The 12,023-nt window shown below is 37.4% G+C and overlaps 1 protein-coding gene across 1 annotated transcript in view; it reads left to right on the top strand.

The window, feature by feature from the left end:
• Window positions 1–854: 854 nt before the first annotated feature.
• Window positions 855–12,023, top strand: part of LOC108665564 — a 61,804-nt gene continuing 50,635 nt past the window's right edge. The window contains exon 1 of the mRNA XM_018152336.2: window positions 855–965. The gene's annotated coding sequence lies outside the window, so the exon portion shown is untranslated. The remainder of the gene's footprint in view (window positions 966–12,023) is intronic.

The raw sequence follows: 12,023 nt of genomic DNA on the forward strand, positions 1-12,023 counted from the left end.
TTCAATGAAAAAATTGCAAAATTGCGCCAAGTTTTTCTATTGCTTTATTAGGAAGAAATTAATCAAGATTTCTTGAATAATAATAGTATTTACTTATTTGGTTTTGGTGCTGAGGTCACCAAGGTTTCCCAGCCGTACTTTGGTACACCCAAAGTACGGCTGGCTAGAATTAATTCAACCATGGGTACACCTATGCTAACCCTCAGCAAAAGGTACGTATGGAAATAAGTTTTGATTTTATCTCGATTGGCACACTTCTATCACACGGTTATACTATCTCCCAAACTCACTTAAAGGAATAAAACATGGAATAATTATCCTTTAGTAACAAATAATTGAATATGAAGAAAAATAAAAATAAACCTAATTGGTCCTAGACTACTTTTTCGGAACGGAATGCGGTGGAAGACCCTGGTTCCATATTTATTATTGCATCAAAAATTTAAATTTAACGTAAAGGTCAAAAAGTATGGAAATGCATGAAGGGTGTGCACAACGTTTGAAGAATCGAAATAACCTACGAGAACGTGCACAATAATTGTGATCACCTCTAAAAGATCGAAACCTTATAACGGTATTTGTATGATACAGGTCAAATTATCACAAAATTGTTTCAGCAAGACATGTCGAAACTTGGCTCTCAATATTTGGTGCAATGAACCGCGAGCAGCCAGTTGCATTGCTGCAGTGGTCAGGTGTGGATGTGTTGTGCTACCGCAGTCATGTCATGACTTGTTTTTAGCCTTTAGTGGTGGATACCAAGTGGATGAAGTTGCAATTTGACTTAAAAAGGCTTAAATAAATCATCGATAAATATGTGAATCTCATTATGTTGTGTAGTTGAATATATGTGGCATCTACTGGGCAAAATTTGACTTGATGATTCCTAGAAGATATTCTTCCAAATTTCAGTGGCAGAGGAGCAATATAACTGAAACGCTGCTACTTACAACACCTAATCATCAGTGAGTAAGTTAGTCGTAAGAAAAATTAGGATTATAAATCAATTTAAAATCCTATTTTGGATTTTTAAGCCTGAGAGGATCTATAAAGAACTACGAAAGAAACGGGAAATTTGTTTTAATTAATAGAGTAGTGTTTATTTTTGTACTGTAAACTGAAAACGGTTGTGAGTGTGAATCATGTTTTGATTCTGATCACCTGTTTACGTTCACGACTCGATTAGGATGTACTCCCATTCTTCTTAGCGCTCGAGACGTCGTGCTGTCTGCCCTAGAAATATTGCTTATAAAATGATCCAAAAACTAGAAATAGTTTTAGGCATATAATTAATATAATTGATTGCGTTGAGACCTGTTGATTTCACAATTGGAAAGGTGAGGTCATAAATTTTTAGGAGGCCGTTTAGAAGAAACTCCATGCCAACTTGAATTATCCAATCCTAAATTTGTAAGACGCAAAAAGTAATTGATTATTATTAATTTTTTTAAAACATAGATGAAGTTCCCTATTAGATTGTATGTGTTTTTTTTTATAATATTCATGCATAGTGTTGCGCAGTTTATGACCGTAACATTTCTTAGAATTAGAGTAAAAGAGCTCGAAACCTGGTGGCTGGGCGACAATTTTTTCTGAAAGGCTCGCAACGGTTCACTGATAAAAACTCGTTCGGTGCACCTGTATTCACTGTTGATCCAAAGACATGAGGCTTCATAGCATGCTGACATTTTTGAGTCTTGTTCGAAACAGGAACTGCACTGCACTGAATTTCTTCATACGGGAAACGGATTATTTATATTGAATTAGAAAATTGGATTCTAAATTCAAAATAAAATTGAATGCAATAGAGGAAATAGAACTGCGATCAATTTACTCCTGTAATTGGTGAAGAAGGAATTACTTTAAGTGAATCTAAAGTTTTTATTTGCAAACGCGGTTGCGTTTTTTTACTTTTGGAAGAAGCATAAAAAAGCTTGTAGCATCAAATATGTGCTGATATCTGACCAGTCCGGAATGCAAGTAAGACCCACACTTCACTATCCAAACAGCCTTATTAGTCGCTTGCGTTATTACTCGTATAATTCAGCTCGTATCTGAAGCAGACGCATTAACTAAAATTTGCTGAAGTAATGAGTCAGTGGGCATCGTGGCATGCCATCGTCTCGGTAACAAAGTTGCCGTTTTTATTTAAAAGGTTTCGCAAGTTCTAGTCATTTACCAGGAGGTTTTAATCCACTCAGACTCAAAAACCGGCCATGTCTTGTTTTTGCATTGAATATGCAATTCAATGCTGGATGTCCAGAAACCATTTAAAGTGGTCACTTCGCGGGCCAGTTGTGTAAGCCGGTGCCTTGCTCGGTTCGGAGTGTTACATTATTCATCACGGCACCTCACTGTGACATACCCATGCACATCTCTTCGGTTGCACTTCAGCAATGGCTACATTGACCTATCTTGTTTGTGCTAGTAAAGATCAGCTTTATTTTAGTTTTACCAATATGTTGTTGATGATCTGACCCCCGCTCATTGCAAAGAACGATCATAAATCACGAATTATTTCTAGTGCTGGATGCAGAAAATTGATTTTGAAGCTTAATTCCTGAAATTTCGCAAAATCTTGGGTGTATTTTCACAAAAATTGAAAGCCGTTGTTTTTCGTCTGAACCTTGCGAGCTGAAAAGAACTTCCTTGGATGTATCCATCCATATCAAATCCTCCAACTTTTTGTCAGTATAAAAATCCGTACCTAGCTCCTGAAAGTAGTTAAAAATATAACTCAGTTCTCACTGCAGTGAGTGACAGAGAGCGCATTTTCTCGGACGGACGGACATGACGAGCACAATAGGGCATTTTTTCCATAAATCAGAAAATGCGCTAAAAATAAGAGAGAACATACGACAAATTTACATATATGTTTATAATGTCTTCTATCACTCTAAACGCAATTGGGAAGTATAATCGGGCGCAAAATTGCTGGATAACCGAGGAACTGAAATGGGAAGATGCCACCTCAGCGTCTCTCCACTCGAGACGTACAGGGCACGGGTTGCGTTTTCAGCGACAGCCTGCCATTGACCTCTGAGGTCTGGCTGGCTCAGCGCTTCACAAATAGTTTTTTATTTAATAGAGACCGGGCCGTGACGTCGTTGTGTCTTCATATCAAGAGGGACGTGAGCGGTCACCAAAACTTATGTTTTTGGTCACTTATTAAGTTATTATCGAGTGAAGACTGCCTTGCTGCAAACTTGTTTGATATGGTTTTATGATTTTAGGAGCATGATTCTCCTACTCAGGCAGTTTTAAGCAAGTTCCATGTTAAAACCTTTATTAATTTTTGGGAATTTTATGCTCAAACAAAATTTATTTGTAATAAATGATTAGATCTGTTTTAATCGAATCGGGAGATATTCTATAATTTTAAGGAAACGAGAAAAGGGTTTTGATGCTACGAATTACAGGGCTGTTTTGCTGCTTTAATTGCCATACAATAACTCATAAACAAATAAATTGGTAGTTATTCAGATCCGTAAACGAACGAACTTTTTTTAATATGTGTTGAAACGAATGCAATCCAATTAGTTACGAATGTCGCTCCTTCTAAATTATCTCATCATCGTACAAAATCGTCGTGTGATCGAAACCTGTTTTTTGTATGATATTTCAGTTTAGTTTAAATGGAGAGTTAAAGAAATGCCTAGGAGTTCTACTTTCTTCCATTTGTTTAGTATTCAATAAGCGAAGCCAGCAGCAATCGTCTGTCCCAAATATTTGTGGAGATACATTGAAAGAACTCGTTCCATTTATTTGTAGTCTAATGTTCTATTGGTCTACAGGAATTATATTGTGATTGATATAAGAAAATCCCTGCATTGCACAGCCAATAAGGCGAAGCGCTGTGCACCATCGCAGAGAATTCACACGCTTGTTGAAACCACCCATTCGGGTCAGATTTCATCATGATAATATTTGAATTACTAATATTTCTCTCAGATGTGATGTACTTTAGTACGGAATGATTTACTTTCACGTAGATTGAAAATATTATTTAATTCAACAATTACCTATATCATAATAGGATATTCTGATTATTCAGACTTCTAGGCGTATTTGTAGAAAAAACTGTAGGGGAAACTGGCCGTGATAACTGCATGCATGGCAGTCCGGCATTAAGGTTTGGATGGAGCGCAAGCTCGCGGTGACCTGCGGTATGCGGGCCACTGAGATGCCCAGACGCGCCTGCCGCTGCTGCTCGCTTTCTTCGGCAGCTCGCGCCTCTGTTTCATCACTGACTCGTGTCAGTCGTGTGCTGCTATGCTTTTTGATGTTATTTATTGTTTTATTTTTTCATCATTATGTGTGTTGACAGTGTACGAACACTCCCTTGTTTGATATTATTTTTATGCTGACAAAGTCGCCGGTGAGTTGGAAATTCCCCGCCCGTCTTCCATTCATGTTGCGAAATTTGACCTCTATAATGTGTTGCGAGTTTATCCTCTCACACATCTAAGGTGATGAGCGGCTTAAAATTCTTCAGGGCCTGCATTGATGAATATGCATTGACACACAAGAGTTCTGGAATTTAGCTGCTCTTCATGCTGACGGCTACCTTAGCTTGATTTCTCACTCTTTCATCCGTATTTTGATTCTAATGTTTACTATGTGTTTCATGATTAATTCCTGTTATATCAATTTAATTTAATAATTTGTAATTTCATGATATTTTATCTATTGAAGTATTATTTAATCCTCCAATCAGCGTTAGCTTGCAACCACATTGAAATATCTAGACGATCATAGGCTCGCAATGTTGCACTGGTCGCAGGACAGGCCGCTGCCAGACGTGTTGTGGGCGCGTGGTCGGCACGCTGCTGCTGTGCAGGGAAAGCGACCCGCCAGCTTTCGTTCTCATAACCAATGTTCCTCCGACCTGCCCCAGACACTGACAAAAAAACTGCATTTCGGTTTCATATTCTTACACTCATGCTTTCGCTCGATTTTATCTCTAAAAGTTCATGTCGTAGAAAGCTCCGTAAAATGAAGTGAAAGTACTCGAAGGCAGAACTAGGGTATGGTGGAGTACGCTGTTTTTTTACAATTTTATTTGAACTTTTGTACTAACAGTTAAGGTTTGACTGTGCTGGTCTTAATTGCGTCTCTATACTTGTGTTCCTAGGTTCTTTGTTAAAGACCGAGTTGTTCGGAAGGCTAATGACACTATTCGCCACTTCACTGTAGCTGTGGTCAGCTGTCAATTCTAGTAATTCTATCAATTCTAGTAAAATTAGTTTATAATCAAGCGTTTCGCGAATGTATTGTGCTGTAACTATCCAGGTTTTTTATCTTATAAATATTTTGAACTTGAAATAAATCAGCATAATTGAACAAACGTTAATAAAAAAGTATGATAAAGTGTCTATGATCTTTTTAGCTTAGTTATTTTTTTGCGGGGATTGAAAACTCATGGGAAGGATGTAATGTTTGCTCGCTACGATAGTGAGGAGGTTCAAAATGTTCAATTTTAATATATTTTGCTAATAGTATAATATTTCATAATATTTCTATACATGAATGATACCTCTGGATTAAATGTAGGCATTTTGTGTCCTCTTCTGCTATTTATGTCAATGGACACTAAGAATTTCACAGTCTCCGGATCTGGTGATAGTGAATTACATCGTTTCTCAATAAATTTCTACCGACATATGTAAGTCTTGTTGCATACTACCTCTCATCGAGTGATTATTGAAGACATTTGCTAATTGCTGGGCCAACCAAGGGGTTCCCGAAGCTCTGGTCTGAAATGTCGGCTATTCCGGGAGCAGAGAGACAAGGCCGTGACGGTCTGTAAATTAATCGTGTAGCAGGATAGTCGACTAATTGCCGCACAACCATACACTTTACGAGGGATATAATGTTGCAGACCTTGCATGAGTCTGTCGTATTCATGCCTGCTACATTTTATTATTTTGATAATGCATTGTTTTTATTTTATTTTCTGTCAATAGTAGATTCGCTCGTAAAAATTTTTACATCGCGCCAGAACTTCAATTTGCTAATCGAAGGACAATATTGCGAATAATTGCGCTTTAAATTGTGTTATTATCCAATTATTGATTTGACTCGTTTTGTGATGCATCGTATGCTGCTTTCAAAATTTGTGATAATTTAAAGGATTTTTAGTTAGTTGCATAGTAGCTTATGGGTGACCACTAGAACATGGTTTCTATAACAGAAAAGCTACTGTTTAATATTAATACATTATTATAAATAATTGAGCCCCCTCCTTTCCATGAGCCTCCTCACGACATCGAAGTTCGCGATTGGCTGAAATTTATCTGTTGATTTTTGGGTTTTTGTTTGCATCTGTTGGCATTTACTTGTGATATATATTATTTATTGTCAGACTGATGTTAGCTCACTTCAGGACGACCTTTCACTTTCAGGCTAATTTTTCGCTCAATTATTTGCGCCGCTTATATGAAGATATATACATATACGCTCGTAATGATATGAGCTCCAATTTCGCTCATTTCGTTGGTTTTCTGGTTGGATTGGGTTTTTACAATTTTTATTGAACTTCTAAGTAGTCAAAATTTATTTTTCTATAAGTGCTTAGGATAATTAATTCTTGGTCTGTTGTGTGCCAATATAATTCCCATCGGGGTTCATTTAAGCCTAATTTGCATGCGATTGTTGCAAGTGTATGATATTTTATAATCTCCGCTATCCGTCATAAATTGTTTACTATACGTGTAGAACAGTCGTAAGTACGGCCAGCTCTACGCCGTATATTGGCCAACAATAATTAATTTGTGATATATTAGTTTAATGCCTCTGACAATATGGAATAAAATCAAAGATTGTGATCAGACAATTAAAAAATATTAAAAAATTACATAAAAAAATTAGCAAAAGTTTACTGAGCATGTCCATTTTGCCACTGAGTTTATGGAGTTTAATGAGCATGGCTAAATTAAGAGCCTAATATTATTGATAAAATCGTCATAGTTGGTAGTTTGGTTGGTGTTGAAAAAAGTGCCTTCCTCTTGTCAGATGACAAACACCAAATTTTCAAAGCCATTTCGGTTACGCACGAGTGAGTATCCACTTTCGATCTAATCTGCGTGAACATTCATTTCTGAATTACTGACTGGCGACTGCATCTCACTGCGTTTTATGCGGTGAGTGACAAGTCGAAGTTTATGGCTCTTTCGGGTCAATATTTTGCTTAACATGCAGCTTATTTTTGGGACAAATTCTCCCGTATATGCGACTCTCGTGCGCGAAATATAAGCCTGTTCGCTAACTCATGCATGGAATTTCATTTGAATTGTTTATATCTTTTGCTGGAGGTGGGGCACAACAGGCATCTGTGAAGCGTACGTATTATTCTTATTTATTTGCCATGTGACAGAGGAGACGAGCTGTAGCCTTCTGAAATGATAAGTTGCATACTCACCGAGCGGGCTATTATGCTCTGGTAACAACAGTTTTTTCCTTTCTTTGTAAGAAATTTGTTAATTTTCTAAAATTTGATCAAAGTTTGAAGAAGTTCACCGACTGTCGATATCATGACCTATAATTCATAATTTACTCCCAGTTGATTTTATTATGGCACATTTTTTTCATGTGCTTCGATTAACAAGCAGTATGCATTGTCATCAAGTTTTTGGTAGGGGACAATAGCTCGTTATCAATATATTTTTACAAATGGAACAATATCTCGACTGGTGTCATTTATTGATGAATATTCTATAATATATGTCTATTCATGTCAGAACTTGGAAACCTCCGAACCCGCGCACTCACGCGGTAGCGGCCGTCTCGGCGCTGTGCTCAGCGTCGGAAGCAGCGCTACACTTTTGAGCGGAAACGTCGGCCGCGATCCCGTTGCGTCGTCTCGCATCTGGCGACAACGTTTAAGGTTCCCACGCGTCTAAGTGCAGTCTAAGTGTGTTTACTTAAAGTACGTTGAATTAATTCAATAGTTATGAGAAATTTCAGAATAAAAAATCATAAGGAGTATTGGTCAAGCGGATACCTTGACGAAAACGCAATAATTTTAAATGCTCAGAGTAACCTCTAGGGCCTGAAGGTGGCCTGATGATCCAAACCCACGTACCGTTAGTGTGCAAGACTCGAACTTTTGATTTCGCCTTGCCAATTATCGATTGAAATGATCGATTATTTGTTTGAAAAAATCGACGATATATAATAGAGATCGAGAATAATTAATAAAACTTTGGTTGAAATTATGTTTATTTTTTTTGCTTAGAGACTATAGCGAATTCAATTGTTTGTTTGGACTTTAAAAGTGATTTTCATAATAGGACCTGTTAGGACCTGTTGGTGCAAACCGTCAGTGTAAACCAGAAGGATTCCTATGAGGGTGCGACGTATATCATGCAGCATTCTGTGCGCAATTCTTGTTTTGAAATAGCTCTGAGAATTGGTCGTAACTTAAGAGTTGAAGGAGAAATATCATGCAATACCCAGCAGGCATTCGGTGGTTGAATCGACGTTGAATCAACTACGCATTACGACATTGAGATCGGGGTGAAAGGAGGTTTAGAATGAAAATTGAAGCAACATCTTTCATGCAACGTCGTACTGACGTTACAATTCAACGTTGAATCAATGTTGCTACTACGACGTTGCTGCTACGTTGAATTTTATGGTTGAATCGACGTTGAATCAACTACACATTACGACATTGATATCGGGGTGAAAGGAAGTTTAGAATGAAAATTGAAGCAACATCTTTNTGATATCAACATTGATTCAACGTTTAAAAATTAGTATAAATTCAACGTACCAATATCGACGTTATTTCAACGTTGGAATAAGGTTGTTTTATGTCCCTTCTAGTGTTGGTCAGATTTCGACGTTGATATGACGTTTAATTTTGGTTGTTCAACATTTCAACCTGAAATCAACCAATAATCAACGTTGTTTCAACGTCAGATGCCTGCTGGGATGTAACTGCCTTGATTCTCACGACTGACGAGCTTAAGAGGCAGACGTGAAGACTGCCGTGTGAACCCCTAGCAAGCCCAAGGGGGTGGAATCATTTCTGCATTCTTCGAGTTCAAGTTGCCGACGACTTTGCATTGTCTCGAAGAGGAAGTTAGCGCTGAGATCGTCGCGGTGTTAAGACGCAAACTCCGCATGTGCTGTCGAGCTGACCGTGATCCGCCTCCTATGGAGACCTTGCGTGAGAGTCTTGTCTTATTATCAGCACCGAGATATGTTTGGTCTCTTGCTTCTATGCCTTCTGTGAATCTTGTGTAAAACTCTTCTCACGGCATCATACGATTGTGTTCAGTTCTCATCGTTAAAAAAAATTTTCAAGCAAATTCCCATGTCGATATAAACTATAGGAAACTATTATTCTTGTTTGCCAAATGACGGCGGTCAATTGATCATGTCTTATTATTTTTTTTTTCGGATATTTCATGGATATCTGAGTATTATATTTCCTTATGCCATCTTCTTCCTTCATTCTTTTATTATTTAATTATTATTAATTTGAAATAACTTGTATACTATGTTCATCAAGACGTTAGGATTCTTCTGTAAGAATGAAAAAAAATTTTGGGGAAGTTAAAATTAGACCTGCTGCTTTAACGAATGAATCTTTCCTTGCCCGCTGTTTTCAATATATTTTCCAAGGAAATTCTAAATTATGAAAATTCAATTGTCCTTGCTATTTACGAGTGTAACTTTTTAAATATAATATATATTTTATCAAGTCCTCGGGTTCACTTTCATTCCAAGGATGGAGTTTAACTTCGGAAACCTATTATGTCATTTTGCATGGATGCGAATACTATTTCTTAAACTATAGGCGTATAATCTTTGGGATAAAACGTTACGCGTAATAGAGTAACTTTTGAATGAACTAACATTCTAATAGGTCTCTTGTCTGTTTGGAATATCTGTCAACGAAAGTGTGTACGGCAGCGCTTCCCATTCTGCTTCGCGTGTGTATGGCAGCGCCTCACATTCTGCTCCGCGTGTGAATGGCAGCGCCTCACATTCTGCTCCGCGTGTGTATGGCCTGTCTCTTATACACATCTAGATGTGTATAAGAGACAGATACTATACTATACTATACTATACTATACTATACTATACTATACTATACTATACTATACTATACTATACTATACTATACTATACTATACTATACTGATGTATATCTGTGCATAACAAAAATAATTCTTCACACTAATTACTTCTATATTACCTAATACTAATTACCCTGGATGATTCCTAGCCTGCGGTCACATCGTGATGATGTGATGATCGCCATAGCATTTCAATACAACGTTTCTCGCTCTTGCCAGTAAACTGAATGTCCCAATCAATCGAAGACAAAGAGCATTAACTGCCGTTGGATTTGTCCTCTGGAACGAACGGTTTTAACGGCGTTGCCACAAAGTTTATCGCTCCATTGGCAAGTTTCGAAATTATTCGCCTGAATTAGCAGCTCGATCCTGTTGTTCAAACTCTTGCCATTGCCTCCTGCGCTTCAGTATTGATGTGGCATTTCGCTGCTGTTCATCAGTGCGCAGAGTGAATCTAAATTAAATTATTATGGAGATGCTACCAATTCTTTGCGTTCCTATGATGATTCCGTGTTCAACCGACGGGTTTTTGGACTGGCGGTGTCAATTGTTATAGCTTTAGAAGCTTTCCGATGAGTGTTTTAGTATTGTCTTAATTGTTATTAATTTTATGGCATGTACGAGCTAATTATTATAGTTTTTCTTGGTATTGAATTTTAAATACTCGTTGTAGTCTGATATATTCTTCGCAAGTTCGGAAGTAGAGTTCTCATGCTTTCATTGTGCTGTAAAAAGCGATGAGCTTCGTGATGATTCATGCCGAAGCCACAATGTTTTGTTTGACGTTATGCAGATCCGAACACTTCTGTATTGAAGCGTAAATTTTACAAACTAACTATTGTTTGGTGGTATAATTTGTGCTTCGTTTATGAGACGTAGTGAAGTATATGCAAAAAAGAGCTGTCTTGAAGGAAAAATTCTCAAATATCGAAGAGTGTCGGTCGGTTTTATCATTCTTCATAATTCATCGGTGGTAGGAGGCGTTTCAAATAAATATAACGATCACTCCTTCCTGCGTAAGGTCTGTTATTGCCGACACTAGTATCACTAGTATCACTAGTGATACCAGTGATATTAAGTGATTAGTGATATTGCTGTCAATCTCCTTCAGCCGAGTATACTTGCACTCATATAAATGAGCGGGACTGAGACCAAATAGCGATGCACTTTTTGCCTTTTGTACGTGGGTCACACTGACCCAGTTTGTCCATGACAGAAGGGCGTATCAGCGCTATTAAGCGGAAGTGTGTCAGTATTTGGACAAGATGACACATTCATTTTTCTGAGCCTGTTGCTATTATTACAAGCCTTTATTCCTTGAAATTCCGACGTTTATTATTAGGATACAACCTGCGGCATCTCATGTTGAATTATTTATTTCGTTCAAATTCGTTCGCTTTGTGGAATATCGAATACGTAAAAAATATTTAGTTATTATTATTTGTAATATATAATTAGGATTTTATTGTTCGAGTAACTTGAAGGTACACAATTATTGCACTTTCGAATTTAAATTACAAACTCAAGCATATAGATTTTTTCCTATAGCTCGTTAAACTGTCATTTTAGTTTGACTTGTGACCTCTATGGCTATCGCCGCACTCGCACAATGGACCAAATTTTGGCAAATATATACAGTGGACATTGAAATGTTTTTTTTTTCAACGTTAAAAATGCCTTATATGGAGAACGTGAAATTTCGTACCGTGATGAACATTGACTTGCGTAGAAAAGCGGTCCAGGTTTAATTGATGCGCGAATCACTGATTTGATCTCTAAAATGTTTTCAATCAATGAAAACGTTGAACTTGCTCTTTTGCTTTTAAATTTTTGGTCTTAAAATACAATAATCTTACAGTCCATTATTTCTGATTTGTGCTCAGCAGGAGTGGCATGAACGTTTTCGGAGCTTGAGCTACCCTCAAAATGCGT

This window comes from Hyalella azteca, unplaced genomic scaffold (genome assembly GCF_000764305.2).
Source record: "Hyalella azteca isolate HAZT.00-mixed unplaced genomic scaffold, Hazt_2.0.2 contig10368, whole genome shotgun sequence".
Taxonomy (NCBI): domain Eukaryota; kingdom Metazoa; phylum Arthropoda; class Malacostraca; order Amphipoda; family Hyalellidae; genus Hyalella; species Hyalella azteca.